Here is a 12,044-nt window from a genome sequence, read left to right as displayed (position 1 = left end):
GAGCGTTGCAATCGCCAAGCTCGTTTCTGGAGCATGCAACTGCTGCGGTTCATCATCTTCCCTGACACCTCTTCGGCGCATATCCCCATGTGCGGATTGGAAATAATTCTTCATGGCCTATGCTGGTGAGGCGCATACCCCGATGGCTTGATGGCCTGTCGCGTCTGTTCATTACCGTCGCTACAATCGCCCCCGGTGCAAAAGGAGCCAACATGGCGACTTAGGGTAATGTCGACACCAGCGGGTCGTAGTAAGGCTTGAGCCTATCAACTTAGGCTGTTTCACGGTCACGGCGGCGAAGATCCGCGGACGGAATAACGGGTTCAACAAGGTAGTTCAGTGGCGAAGTGCGGGCGATGACCTTTTATGGACCTTGATATTTGGCCACCAATTTTTGGGAGAGACCGGGTGCTGGGCAGGGCACCCAAAGCCCATGCATGCGAATCAGGATCAAACGTCTTAGGACCTGTAGAGTCATCACGACGATGCTTCTGGCGCTGAATTGGTCAGCAGTTGTAAAAGAACGGCCGAGTTGTCGACATTCTTCGGCGTGATGGGCCATTTGTGAAACCGGTGTGTAGTCTGTGGCATCACGGTTGTAAGGGAGTATGGTATCCAGGGCGCATGTCGGCTCACGTCCGTAAAGCAAGAAAGACGGGGAAAATCCCGCTTCGCTTGCGTGGCCGTATTGTAGGCGTACGTTATAAACGGGAGCACGAGGTCCCAATTGGAGGGGTCTGATGACATATACATTCAAAGCATGTCGCCCATGGTGCGGTTGAATCGTTCCGTTAGCCCATTCATATGCGGGTGGTTTGATGAGCTTGTCCGATGTGAACCACGTGACATTCGGCGAGTAGCGCTTTCACGACTTCCGATAAGAAAACCCGTCTTCGATCACTCAGGAGCTCCCGAGGCGCCGTGTGCCGAAGTATAAAGCGACGTAGTAGAAAACTGGCGACGTCACGAGCCGTGGATGCGGGCAATGCAGCAGTTTCAGCTTACCTTGTCGGGTGGTTAACGGCAACAATTATCCATCTGTTGCCGGAAGCAGTAGAAGGAAGTGGCCCGTATAGATCGATGCCAACGCGGTCAAAGGGTTTTGCCGGGCAGGGTAGTGGCTGCAGGGGGGCGGTTGAGCGAGTAGGTGGCGATTTGCGGCGTTGACATTCCGTGAACGAGCGAACGTACTTCTGTACGAAGTTGTACATTCCACGCCAGTAATAACGGCGGCGGAGTCGCTCGTATGTCTTGATGGCGCCAGCATGGGCACAACTCGGGTCGTCATGAAATGAAGCGCATATATCTGCGCGCAAACGGCGTGGAATAACCAGAAGCTACTTGCAACCGCCCGAGAAATAATTTTGGCAGTAAAGCAGCTCGTCGCGCAGTTGAAAGTGAGAAGCCTGCCGTCGCAGGGCCCTTGATACACGGGTAGGTGACGCATCGGAGAGGAAGCTGATCATGGAAGCTATCCATGGGTCCTTTCGCTGCTCAGCGCACATGTTAGTAGCAGTTAGAGACGACATGCTGCAGTCGGTAGTGGCGAGGTGAGACACGTCAGCTGGGAGCGGAGAGCGCGAGAGGGCATCCGCGTCTGAGTGCTTCCGACCTGAACGGTAGACGACGTTGATATCGTACTCTTGGAGCCTAAGAGCCCATCGACCAAGGCGTCCACAAGGATCTCTGAGGGATGCCAGCCAACACAGTGCGTGGTGTCCAGTGACTACGTCAAATCGGCGGCCATACAAGTATGGGCGAAACTTCCCCAACGCCCATATTATGGCCAAACACTCTTTTTCAGTGACTGAGTAGTTGGACTCGGCCTTTGTCAGCGTCCGGCTGGCGTATGCAACGACGTGCTCCGCAAAACCAATTTTCGCTGCGCGAGCACGGCACCGAGGCCAATACTGCTAGCATCTGTGTGGACTTCTGTTGAAGCAGACGGGTCAAAATGTCGTAATATAGGCGGCAATGTGAGCAGACGACGGAGTGTCGCAAACGCCTCGTCACAGGACGCTGACCAAGCCGAAATGCCGTTGACGCTGCTGATAAGCTTTGTTAGTGGTGAAATGGACGCAAAGTTGCGAATAAACTGCCGAAAATACGAACACAGCCCGATAAAGCTCCTGAGTGCCTTAGGGTGGTCGGTTTCGGGAACCCCGCGACGGTACGAAGCTTGGTCTCGTCCGGACGAACGCCCCCCTTGCAAACGACATGACCAAGGATGGTCAGCTTGCGCACGGCAAAGTGACACTTCTTCAGATTGAGCTGCAGTCCAGCCGTGGCAAGGCACGTCAAAACTTGCTCTAGGCGAATCAGGTGCGTCTCAAAATCTGGAGCGAAAACGACTACATCGTCCAAGTAACAAAAGGCACATCTTCCATTTGAGGCCGCGCAAAACACTGCCCATCATTATTTTGAACGTGGCTGGGGCATTGCATAGCCCGAATGGCATGACGTTGAATTCGTAGAGGCCATAAGGGGTTACGAATGCCCTTTTTGTGCGATCAGCCTCCGCCATTGAGACCTGCCAGTATCCGGATCGTAAGTCGAGGGATGAGAAAAATTTGGCTCCCTGCAAACAGTCAAGCGCATCATCGATGCGAGGGAGCGGGTAGACGTCTTTGCGTGTAATGGTGTTCAAACGTCGGTAATCTACGCAGAACGTAATGGATCAGTCACGTTGTCTTCAATAATTTGGCACTCAGTCGGTGACACACGATATGGGCGCTACCGAAGCGGGGCATGTGGACCAGTATCGATGGAGTGGGTGACAACGGACGTGCGACCCAGCGAGCTTTGCGCGTGGTCAAACGATGAACAGAACTTCCGAAGCAATGCAGCAAGTCGCGCTCGTTGGTTTGCGTACAGGTCTTCGTCCATGCACTGGTGGAAAGTAGCAGATTGCAATTGTTCTGGTACGCCGGAACTAACGCTCAGTCCGTCAATCTGAAGAGGGCGCAAATGGTCAGGTACGTCGAAGACTAGCCGGACATCCACAATCTCTATAAAACCAAGTGTTTCTCCGCTTAAAAGGGAACACGGAGTCGCCGACGGTTCGTGACCGACATACTTGCGTGATCACGAGTAGTTAAAATGGCACAAGGCAAAGGAAGACATTTCCGACGGAGGAAAATGGCTTAGGCCGTAAAGAGAACAGTTGCGTCTGGGACAGAGGTGCAACATAATGGAACGAGGACAGAGGAGCCAGGCGGAACGTCAGTGTCTTCAGCAATTAGTGGCTTGGTAGTAGGGGCACCATCGGAATCCTCTAAGACGTCAGTGGAAAATTCAACTTCGGCACGAGCACAGTCAATAATAGCGTTGTGGCGGGAAAGAAAGTCCCAACCCAGGATGACGTCATGGGAGCAGGATGGCAGGACGATGAACTCAATGATATATGAGATGTTCTTGATAACGACCCATGCAGTGCAGGCAGTAAGCGGCTTAATGGGTTGCGAAATGGTGGCTCGTAATGAAAGTCCAGAAAGTGGCGTCATCACTTTTCGTATATAGAGAACGGCAGAGACGGGCATGGATAACAGAAACAGCGGCTCCTGTATCGATTAGAGCAACAGTAGGGGCACCTTCTACAATCACGTCAATAACATTTTTTGGCGAAAATTGAGGGCTTGTGCAGTTTGGCGGTGACGCAGCTCTTGCCTCAGGAACTGCGGCTGTTAATTTTCCTCCCAGTCACTGGTCGGGCGGCGACGTGGGAGAAACTGAGCGGCGACGTGGGGAGGAGGAACGGCGGCTGGTGAACGGCGGCTGTTCAGAAGACTCGGTGGGCAAATTCTGCGGCGGAACATACGACGGGCCGTGGGGGCTAGCGTAAAAAGGTGCTTGAAAAATGTTGGCGGGCGGCAGCATACGACGACGACAGTAGCGGACGACATGTCCGGGTGTCCGACACGCGAAACAGATGGGCCGATTGTCCGGTGTGCGCCACGCATTCGCAACGTAAGGACTGGCCATAGGGGTTGGAAGTGGTCGTGATGGTACGTGAGTCGGCGCAATGGGCACCGCAGGCTGGAACGACACGGCTGGTTGCGGCGCTGCGGACTGGAAGAATGGAGCAGGCGGTGGTGTCGGCCTGGCTGTCGCTCCAGCGTAGGTGAGAGGGGCGTAGGGGCAGCGACTGGTGCGGTGTGTTCGGCTGGTGGTAATGCGTTAGCTACCTGTTCCCGTATCATATTCCGGAGTGTAGGCGCCAGCGGAGAAGGTTGCTGTGCGGTGCAGGCGAGCAGGGACACTTGGCGGGCCACCTCTTCTGGGATAAAATCTTTGATGCGGGAAAACAGAGCGGAATCCTCGTCACACGTTGCCGCCACGCTCGCCACGGACTCCCTGCGAGCACAGGCTTGTCGAGTCAGAGCTCGCTGCTTGCGTAGGTCGTCAAAACTCTGACACAAGCTGACGACATCCGTAACAGTTTTGGGGTCTCTAGCTAAGAGCATCTGGAGCGCGTCGTCGTCAACGCCTTTTAAGATGTTCCGGACCTTGTCAGCTTCCGTCATGGAGGGGTCAACGCGTTTGCATAGGTCAATGACGTCTTCGATATAGCTGGTGAACGACTCGCCAGCCTGCTGGCCACGTGCACGTAAGCTCTGTTCGGCGCGAAGTTTTCGCACAGCAGGGCGGCCGAAAATTCTAATGAATTCAGTAAAGAAATTAGACCAAGGCGGGAGATCGGATTCATTATTGTTATACCACGTTCCTGCGACTTGGGTTTGAGAGAAAGCGACGTTGCTAAGCTTGGCATTGTCGTCCCACTTATTATACGCACTCACGCGTTCGAAGGAAGCAAGCCAGTCCTTGGCGTCGCTGTCGCCTGTACCGCTGAACTTGGCCGGGTCCCTCTCGCTCATGAAGCCCAAGGAGGTTGTAGTTTTATACAACCTCCTTGATAGAGCCCCGGCAGATCACGGGCTGACTGGTTTCTCTGGACATTGGTGGTGGTAGCGTCCGGGAACGAAGCTCCAGGGCGGTATCGAAACTCGTGACCTCCACCACTTGTCAAGAAGACAGCCGACACGCTGGTAGCCGGTTGAGGTAGTTTATTCTCCGGAGCGCAGCCGATTGGAACGCAGGTCTGAACGTTGCAATCGCCAAGCTAGTTTCTGGCGCATGCACCTCCTGCGGTTCATCGTCTTCCCTGACACCTCTTCGGCGCATATCCCCGTGTGCGGATTGGACAGAGTTCTTCATGGCCTATGCTGGTGAGGCGCATACCCCGATGGCTTGATGGCCATCAGGAAGTGCAGGAAATAAAAAAAAAAAACCTTAACATACATACCCAAGAAAGTGGTTGGGAAACAGCCCCGCCGGTAGTGTAGTGGTCATCGCACCAGACCGGTATTCTGGAGGTCGTGGGTTCGGATCTCACCCGGCGGGCATTTTTTCACCCCTTTCTTTCTGACTCAAAAAATTCATCTGTTTCTATGACCTACCGCATTCCCTCCTTTGCTTTCCGAGGTTTTCTTGACTGCCAACCTTTATTAACCGAGCCCCTCATTTCCCATTTCTGATTCGCTACATGCATAGCGGGACTGAGAGTGACAGATTGCGACTTATTCAGGCCTTCGTGATCAGCATTATAACATACTCCTTCCACTAAGTTCCTGCCAGTGCTACTGAGTTACAGAAAGTCAATTGCCCCAACAGAAAAGCCTACAAAGCGGCACTTCAGATACCCTTGCACTCTTCCACTGCCAGGTTAGATCGTCTGGGTATCCACAATAATGCCGAGGAGCTTGTGGAGACGCACCTATCAGGACAAGTGGCACGCTTATCCACTACCTCAAGACGATCGGGCCTACCAGTCATGGAGACCTTTCAGCCGCAAGTTCGGAAATCCATGTCAGGTGCAGCAGCCGGGCCTCCGATGAAGGGAGAGGGGCCGCCAGCTCAGCTCTTTCTTCGGCCTTAGTGGGAGTTGCTCCAATTGTTTCTTTTCTTTTTGCGAGCCCCTGAAGTGGCGAAAGCCCACGCGCAAGCCTGGACGACGCCGGGCGCTCCTCACGAGACGCACGCTCACGTACTCTCGGTATTTTCTTGCTATTTTTTCTGTTTATGGACGGCGCAACCAAGAGCTTAAATAGCTCTGCTGACGGCAACAGTATTGCAATGCGAACAGAAGCATTGCAAGCACGAGCTACCTTACCGGGGCACTGAGTTTTACCAGAACCTAGTGCCGCGAGATGGCTCTGCGCTGCGGTGAGTAACAAATTTGAAAATCTGCTGCCTTCATTTATTTTTAGAAATTTTGTCTCGATGTCCTCAAAACATTTCCAGTGGTGGCTCAAAGGTCGGGGTTTCAGGTGGGCTCGGCTACGTCACGTGGCTCTCAGCTCGCGCTGTCGGCGCCTCCAGCACACAGCATCCAGTTCGTACACATACCCAAGGAGAAGTTCTCATGAGAAGCTAAAATATCCAGCGCAGCACACGTACAAGCGTAGGTGAGGCAGATCAACTACGACGCGCTCTACGAGTCACGCGTTCATCACCGCAGCCGTTGTGACATGATTGCCTTTTGCCCGCACGTTTGGATCATCGACAATACTCTTGATAGAGCGCTCGATGTCTTGTCCGAAGTACACTCCTGTGATGACCAACACGACGGACACTAGCACGACCACCACGACGGTGAAAATGTTGACCACGTAGTCGGGTATGATGGGCGGGGGTCGCTGTTTCTGGAGTACGGTCACCACGTCCGGTAGGCTGCCGTCCATGGACGTCTCTTCGACGTCCAACCGGTGCATGCTGACGCAGCTCGGCAGATCGCTCCAAGAACACTTGAAGAAGGCCTCAGCAACCCGAACAGGGCTTGCATGCACAAGACGCTGCAACGAGTTGATGGCGATGGTGATGGTGAAGGCCCGCAGAAAATGACGCATACCCAATCGCGAGGATTAATCTGGCTTCATTATTCAGTGGATTGATTTTCTTAATCCAATGAGGAGGCTCGTAGCCCAAGGAGGGCCAGGGGTTATATTAGTTGGGTTGCTCGTCCTCGGGCCTTTTGTCGTGAATGATGTCATGGGGGGTTTGTCACGCTTGCTTAGGCACCACTTTTCAGCGCGCAGCGCCCAATTTTTCCGGTCAAAGCTGGCTCCCTGCAGACTAATCGGAGATGGACATTTCGGTCAGTAGAGGATGGCCATTTATTGAGTAAAGCAGCTTCACCCCCGCCGGAGCTTGTGCACTGTCATAGTAATTAGTAGAGGTCTGCCACTGTGCCCTGCCGGAAGTGCACGTGGGTGCCGATGTAGAGGACGTGGCTGCATTTGTACCGTTTGCGTATGATGCCTAGTGTGTATGCCGCGTTTGCATGTGTCATTAAGACCTGTTCTCGCCTCTTGAGGCAATCGTCATCAGGCAGGAACACCGAGGGTGTAGTTTCTTCAAGGCGTTTGCGACTTCCTCGCTGCAACTGCGATGAATTCAGTGACTTAAAAAATACAACGAGAAAGTGAATAAGCAGGAAAATATATACTAAAATGGTGAGGTTTGGCGGTGTCGGGGGTGTGAGTAAATTAAGAAATTTGTGCCGCTTGAGATGTGCTGGCGCATTGTCTTAATCAGTGAGTCGGGAGAACACGTGCGAAAAATGCTCTAAATACTGCGCTCAGAAAATTCCGTCGGAAGGTTAAAGATACAATGAAGGAATAGAAAAGGGTGTTAGACAGAGATGCAGATTATTCATTGCAGAAAGCCTCACTGTATCATGAGTAATGAAATGCTTAAAGGTGTGGATGTTGAGACAAGTTGTCTGTGCTGATTCCTACCACGAGAAAGAAAGGCGGCGCAGAATTTGAATGTGCGGTGATTCGCCAAGCATTCTCAAACAATGAATATTATGAATATGAAGTACGGGCACAAACTCGGCGCTTTACTAAGCATCTTGAGAGGAAACTTCAGGCAGATCATTCGGGTAATATGGCTACCGAGAGGAGGTGTAGCAGTAGGGGGAGAATAACTCGATGGAGTGATGAAATAAGAACATTCGGGGGCGAAAAGGCACTCGGGCATTGCTAGAGAGGAGCGGTTTAAAGGCTATTAGGCCTCGTCCTGCAGTGGGCATGTTGCTGATAATGATGATGACGTCAAAGATATGCACACAGAAAAGTCACGATAGCTCCCGTGGACTAAACCAACTGAGGCGTGGTGGTATCGCGTCTCCAGCTTATTGGCGCATTATTCCGCGCTTTCTTCTTTACCTTTCCCGCCATTTTTGTTTAAAGTGTTGTTCTTGTCTTTTCACCATGCGTGTGCGCTTCTGCCAGCAACTATGTAGGATTGTATACGGCCCGTCAAGTTGCGAAATTTCAACTTTTGTTTCCTTGCCATCCTCCATAAACTTGTATGTGGAAATGAACACTCGTTCATTTTTAGTTCTTCTCAATTGCCACTCTTCTCTCTCTCCCCCACAATACCCTCGCTCACTTTTTCTAACTTTCACTCATATCCCTCCCCAATCACTCGACCACCAATTCCCAATGGGAAAGTAATGCACTAGTGAGCAGGCTCACCAGTAGTATTTCTAGCTGATTTAACGGACAGACAGACCCAAAATTTTGGCGTTCAGTTGGCCCGAGAGACTATCGTCTTTAAAGCGGCCATGAAGACAAAATAAGAGTTTGGACCCTTAAAGAAATTATTGACTGATTGATTGTAGGGTTTAACGCACCGACGCAACGCAGGCGATGAGGCGAGCCGCAATGGAGGGCTCCGGATTAATTTTGACCCCATGAGGATCTTTAACGTGCGCCGAAATCTCGTACACGCGGGCATTTTAAGTGCAGAGCACTTTAGGCGCTCGCCTTGTCGTTCTAGCTCACTCGCTGGAACCAAGCATATCGCCACGGCGTTACGGTGTTGCCTGTCATGGTCCCTTCGCCGCGGCATAATGGCTTCGAAAGTTAAGCGGCTATGTCAGGATATATATAGTACGTAGCGCGAGCTAAGGTTCAGCTGGTTATTCTTAGCTTTCCTGGTTTTCTAGGATATTAGCTGATTATCATGCTTACTGCTGCTTATCCAATCCCAAATCCAATCCAATCCAATCCAATCCAATGCAATGCAATCCAATCCTCGCGCTTAATTGCGCAGCACGGCTCTCCAGGAGCTACGCGAAACTGGTCAACCTCGGCCAGTGTAACCAATCCAATATAATCCAATCCAAGTAACGCCATTGTTCGCGGCGTCGTACCCCAGAGGCTTCGAAAGCCAAACGGTTTATATATACTCTGTGGCAACTTAAGAACGGCACCGGAAGTTGCCGCTGTGCCTTATCACCGTAGCCGAATGTTTCTCCGCGCGGCGCAAGTAGGGCGTTACTGGGAATATTTTGAACATAGCGGGAGCCGTTCTCGTGATTTTTTGGACTTAATATGCTTATAAACGACTCCAGTGACGACAAACAAACTGCGTGAGACAAGGCAGACGATATCACTCATTCATATCAAACCCCTTTCAAAACGCGCGCGCACTGACGTCACGGGTCCGGTGATTTGGCCGACTCATACGCTACATGAGGTGGTGCCGTTCTTAAGTTGTAACTGAGTATAGTCGTAGGCGTTCGAAACTCGTGAAACGCTGGCGCTTGTCATACATCTTCCCGTTGTTTAGCGCAAAGAAAACTATAGGTACATCTGAGAAAAAATATACGTAATTATCCAGGAGCGCTGGTTTTTACGACAGCAAACGCAAAATGTGTCAGTGCAACGCCGGCACGTGCGGGGAGAAAGGCATAAAGAGAACAGAACAGTTTCAGGCAGGGGGCGCGCGAGCACTGCGAAGGCGGGAAATTTGAATTGCATGGGGCGGTAGCAGTAAGCGGATAACGGCGGTATAGCCCATTATGGCGGCGAATCACTGCTCTGCACTTCCCACAGCTTTCACATTGAGTGGAACGGCTTTAATTTTTTTTGCTTTTCGCCTCCAACAGAAAAGCGGCAGCCGCGGCCGGGAATCGAACCAGCACACCACAAAAGCAATGTGCCCGTGCATATCGTATACAGGGTTGGCAGAAAAGCTGTAACGCAAGGCCAGGGTTTAGCCGTTCACAGTTGGCACTGCTCCGCCCACACCGTGCCCCGCCCCTGACCGCCGTGGTCGCTTGAGCTGTGGTGGACGCGCAGTTGCTCGCTGTGCGCGCGCTCTGCTGTGAGATACTTTTTCGCCCCCTCCGATGCGTCGTTCCCAGTGTTACATGGGCGAAGACATCCAAGTACAGACGTCCGTCATGCCTTGGTTGCGTTGTGGGCGAGCAGCTTGCAGGGTGGTTGCCTCCGATCCGGCGATGAAGTGCCAAAGTTAAACTTAACTGGTTTAATGCATAACGAGTAGAGAACAGCGATGACACCGGAGGCAGCACACTGGTATGCTTAGAACATGACAACTCGAACGGGCAGAGAAACGTTCTTTACGGTGGCCCAGGACAGCCCAGGACGCACTCCCCTCTCGTCATAAAAGAGAAAAGAGTATATTTAAAATATACTCTTAATTGCAACGCTTGAAACAGGTGTCGACACGTTAGAGTCAAACACATACACGCAAAGCAACTCTCGCAGAGTCGGAGAGGGGATGACTCACACTCTGCTGCCGTCAACTGACGCTACGGTAAACCGCTGCATGCTCAAGAAGGTTCCTGCCACGCCGCATTCTCGCCACCCCAGGAGCGTGCACCCACTTGCATCATTCAGCGCTATGTGGATTTCACCTCCCATCTCCAATGGTATGCGCGAAAGTGGTACGGCGCGTCGTTGCATTGTGCGCTGAAGCCTGCGCGCCGCGTCAACGCACACTATCGTACGGACACGAAACTTTCATGCAAGTATTTTTTCGCTGCTATGGGTGCCTGCTAGCCCACAGTGGAGGAAAGAAAGCTTAGGAGAGGCCCCGCTAGCCACCGGCGTATTGGGAGAAGTGTGGAAGACGTGACGCAATTTTTCCGTGGCCATTATACGCCTCGAGCTTCGCGATCGCTGCGCCGCCTGCCGCCGCTTCTCCGCGGCGTTGGCGGGATTTGCGCTGCGTGGCTGATAGGGGATCGTGCAGTGTTTTGGTTCTGTTTCGCTTCTTTTCGCCTTTCCGCGCCCTAAAAAACTTGTTTAGGTCACTTAAAATGCAGCTGCATCTTCGTAGAGTACGCGATCGCCTGCAAGTGATACCCGGGGACGCGGTTCTGCGCGCTTCGTCGCTGCTCTTCCGGGCGTCGGCGACGGCCGCAACATATCACCCATGTCATCTCCAAAGCATCAGGCACAATTGAATTATACTGTCGCCTCGACCTGATACTGGCACAATGAGAGGTTGGCTTCATTTTGCAGCGTGGACAACGAATGCGGTTTCGTTTCGAATATATACGTCGCAGAAAAATATGTTTTGGGGATGTGATTACCCAATCCCACACAATAACTTATGCCTTATATAAGAATTATAAACCATGCGAAAATGTTAAGTATATTCCAAGCCTGTGCGTCGTTAAATATGTGCCCACAGACGCCATATAGCAAGGACCAAGGCAAGTTAATGAAACAGCGGAAAAATAAATGCTGTGCAAGTGCGGAATTAAGAAACATAATAGCTCTAACGGAAATGAAAAAAAAACAAAAACTGTGCAGCTTCTGACATGCTAAAGACGTTCGTCGAAACATAAGCTAGGTAGGGTTCATTAGACCAACTATACGCGAAATGCGCTGCTATTGCGCGACACATTGGTGGTGGGGGGGGGGGGGGAAGGGGAGGGGGGACGCTGTGTACAAATGCGGAGCGGAATCAAGCAATGAATGTTTTAGTAATCGTTTCACTTTCACTTTCAATTTAGTTCACTTTCCTTTTGTTTTGCTACTTCAACGAAGAGCTGATCGTACGGCGGACGCATTTTTGGAAGTATACAGGGTAGGCTGTTCAACAAACGATGAAAGGTGTCGTTGTAAGAGTGTGGTATGTGATAAGGCCCTCTGATTTCAGTTTATGGTTTATTCTGCAGGCTCCCTGTGCCATATGACGATATTTCGAAGAAGCATTTA

Source organism: Haemaphysalis longicornis, unplaced genomic scaffold (assembly GCF_048455015.1).
Source record: "Haemaphysalis longicornis isolate Haplotype H1 unplaced genomic scaffold, Haemaphysalis longicornis Haplotype H1 scaffold_7, whole genome shotgun sequence".
NCBI lineage: Eukaryota > Metazoa > Arthropoda > Arachnida > Ixodida > Ixodidae > Haemaphysalis > Haemaphysalis longicornis.
This window is presented reverse-complemented; position numbering follows the sequence as displayed.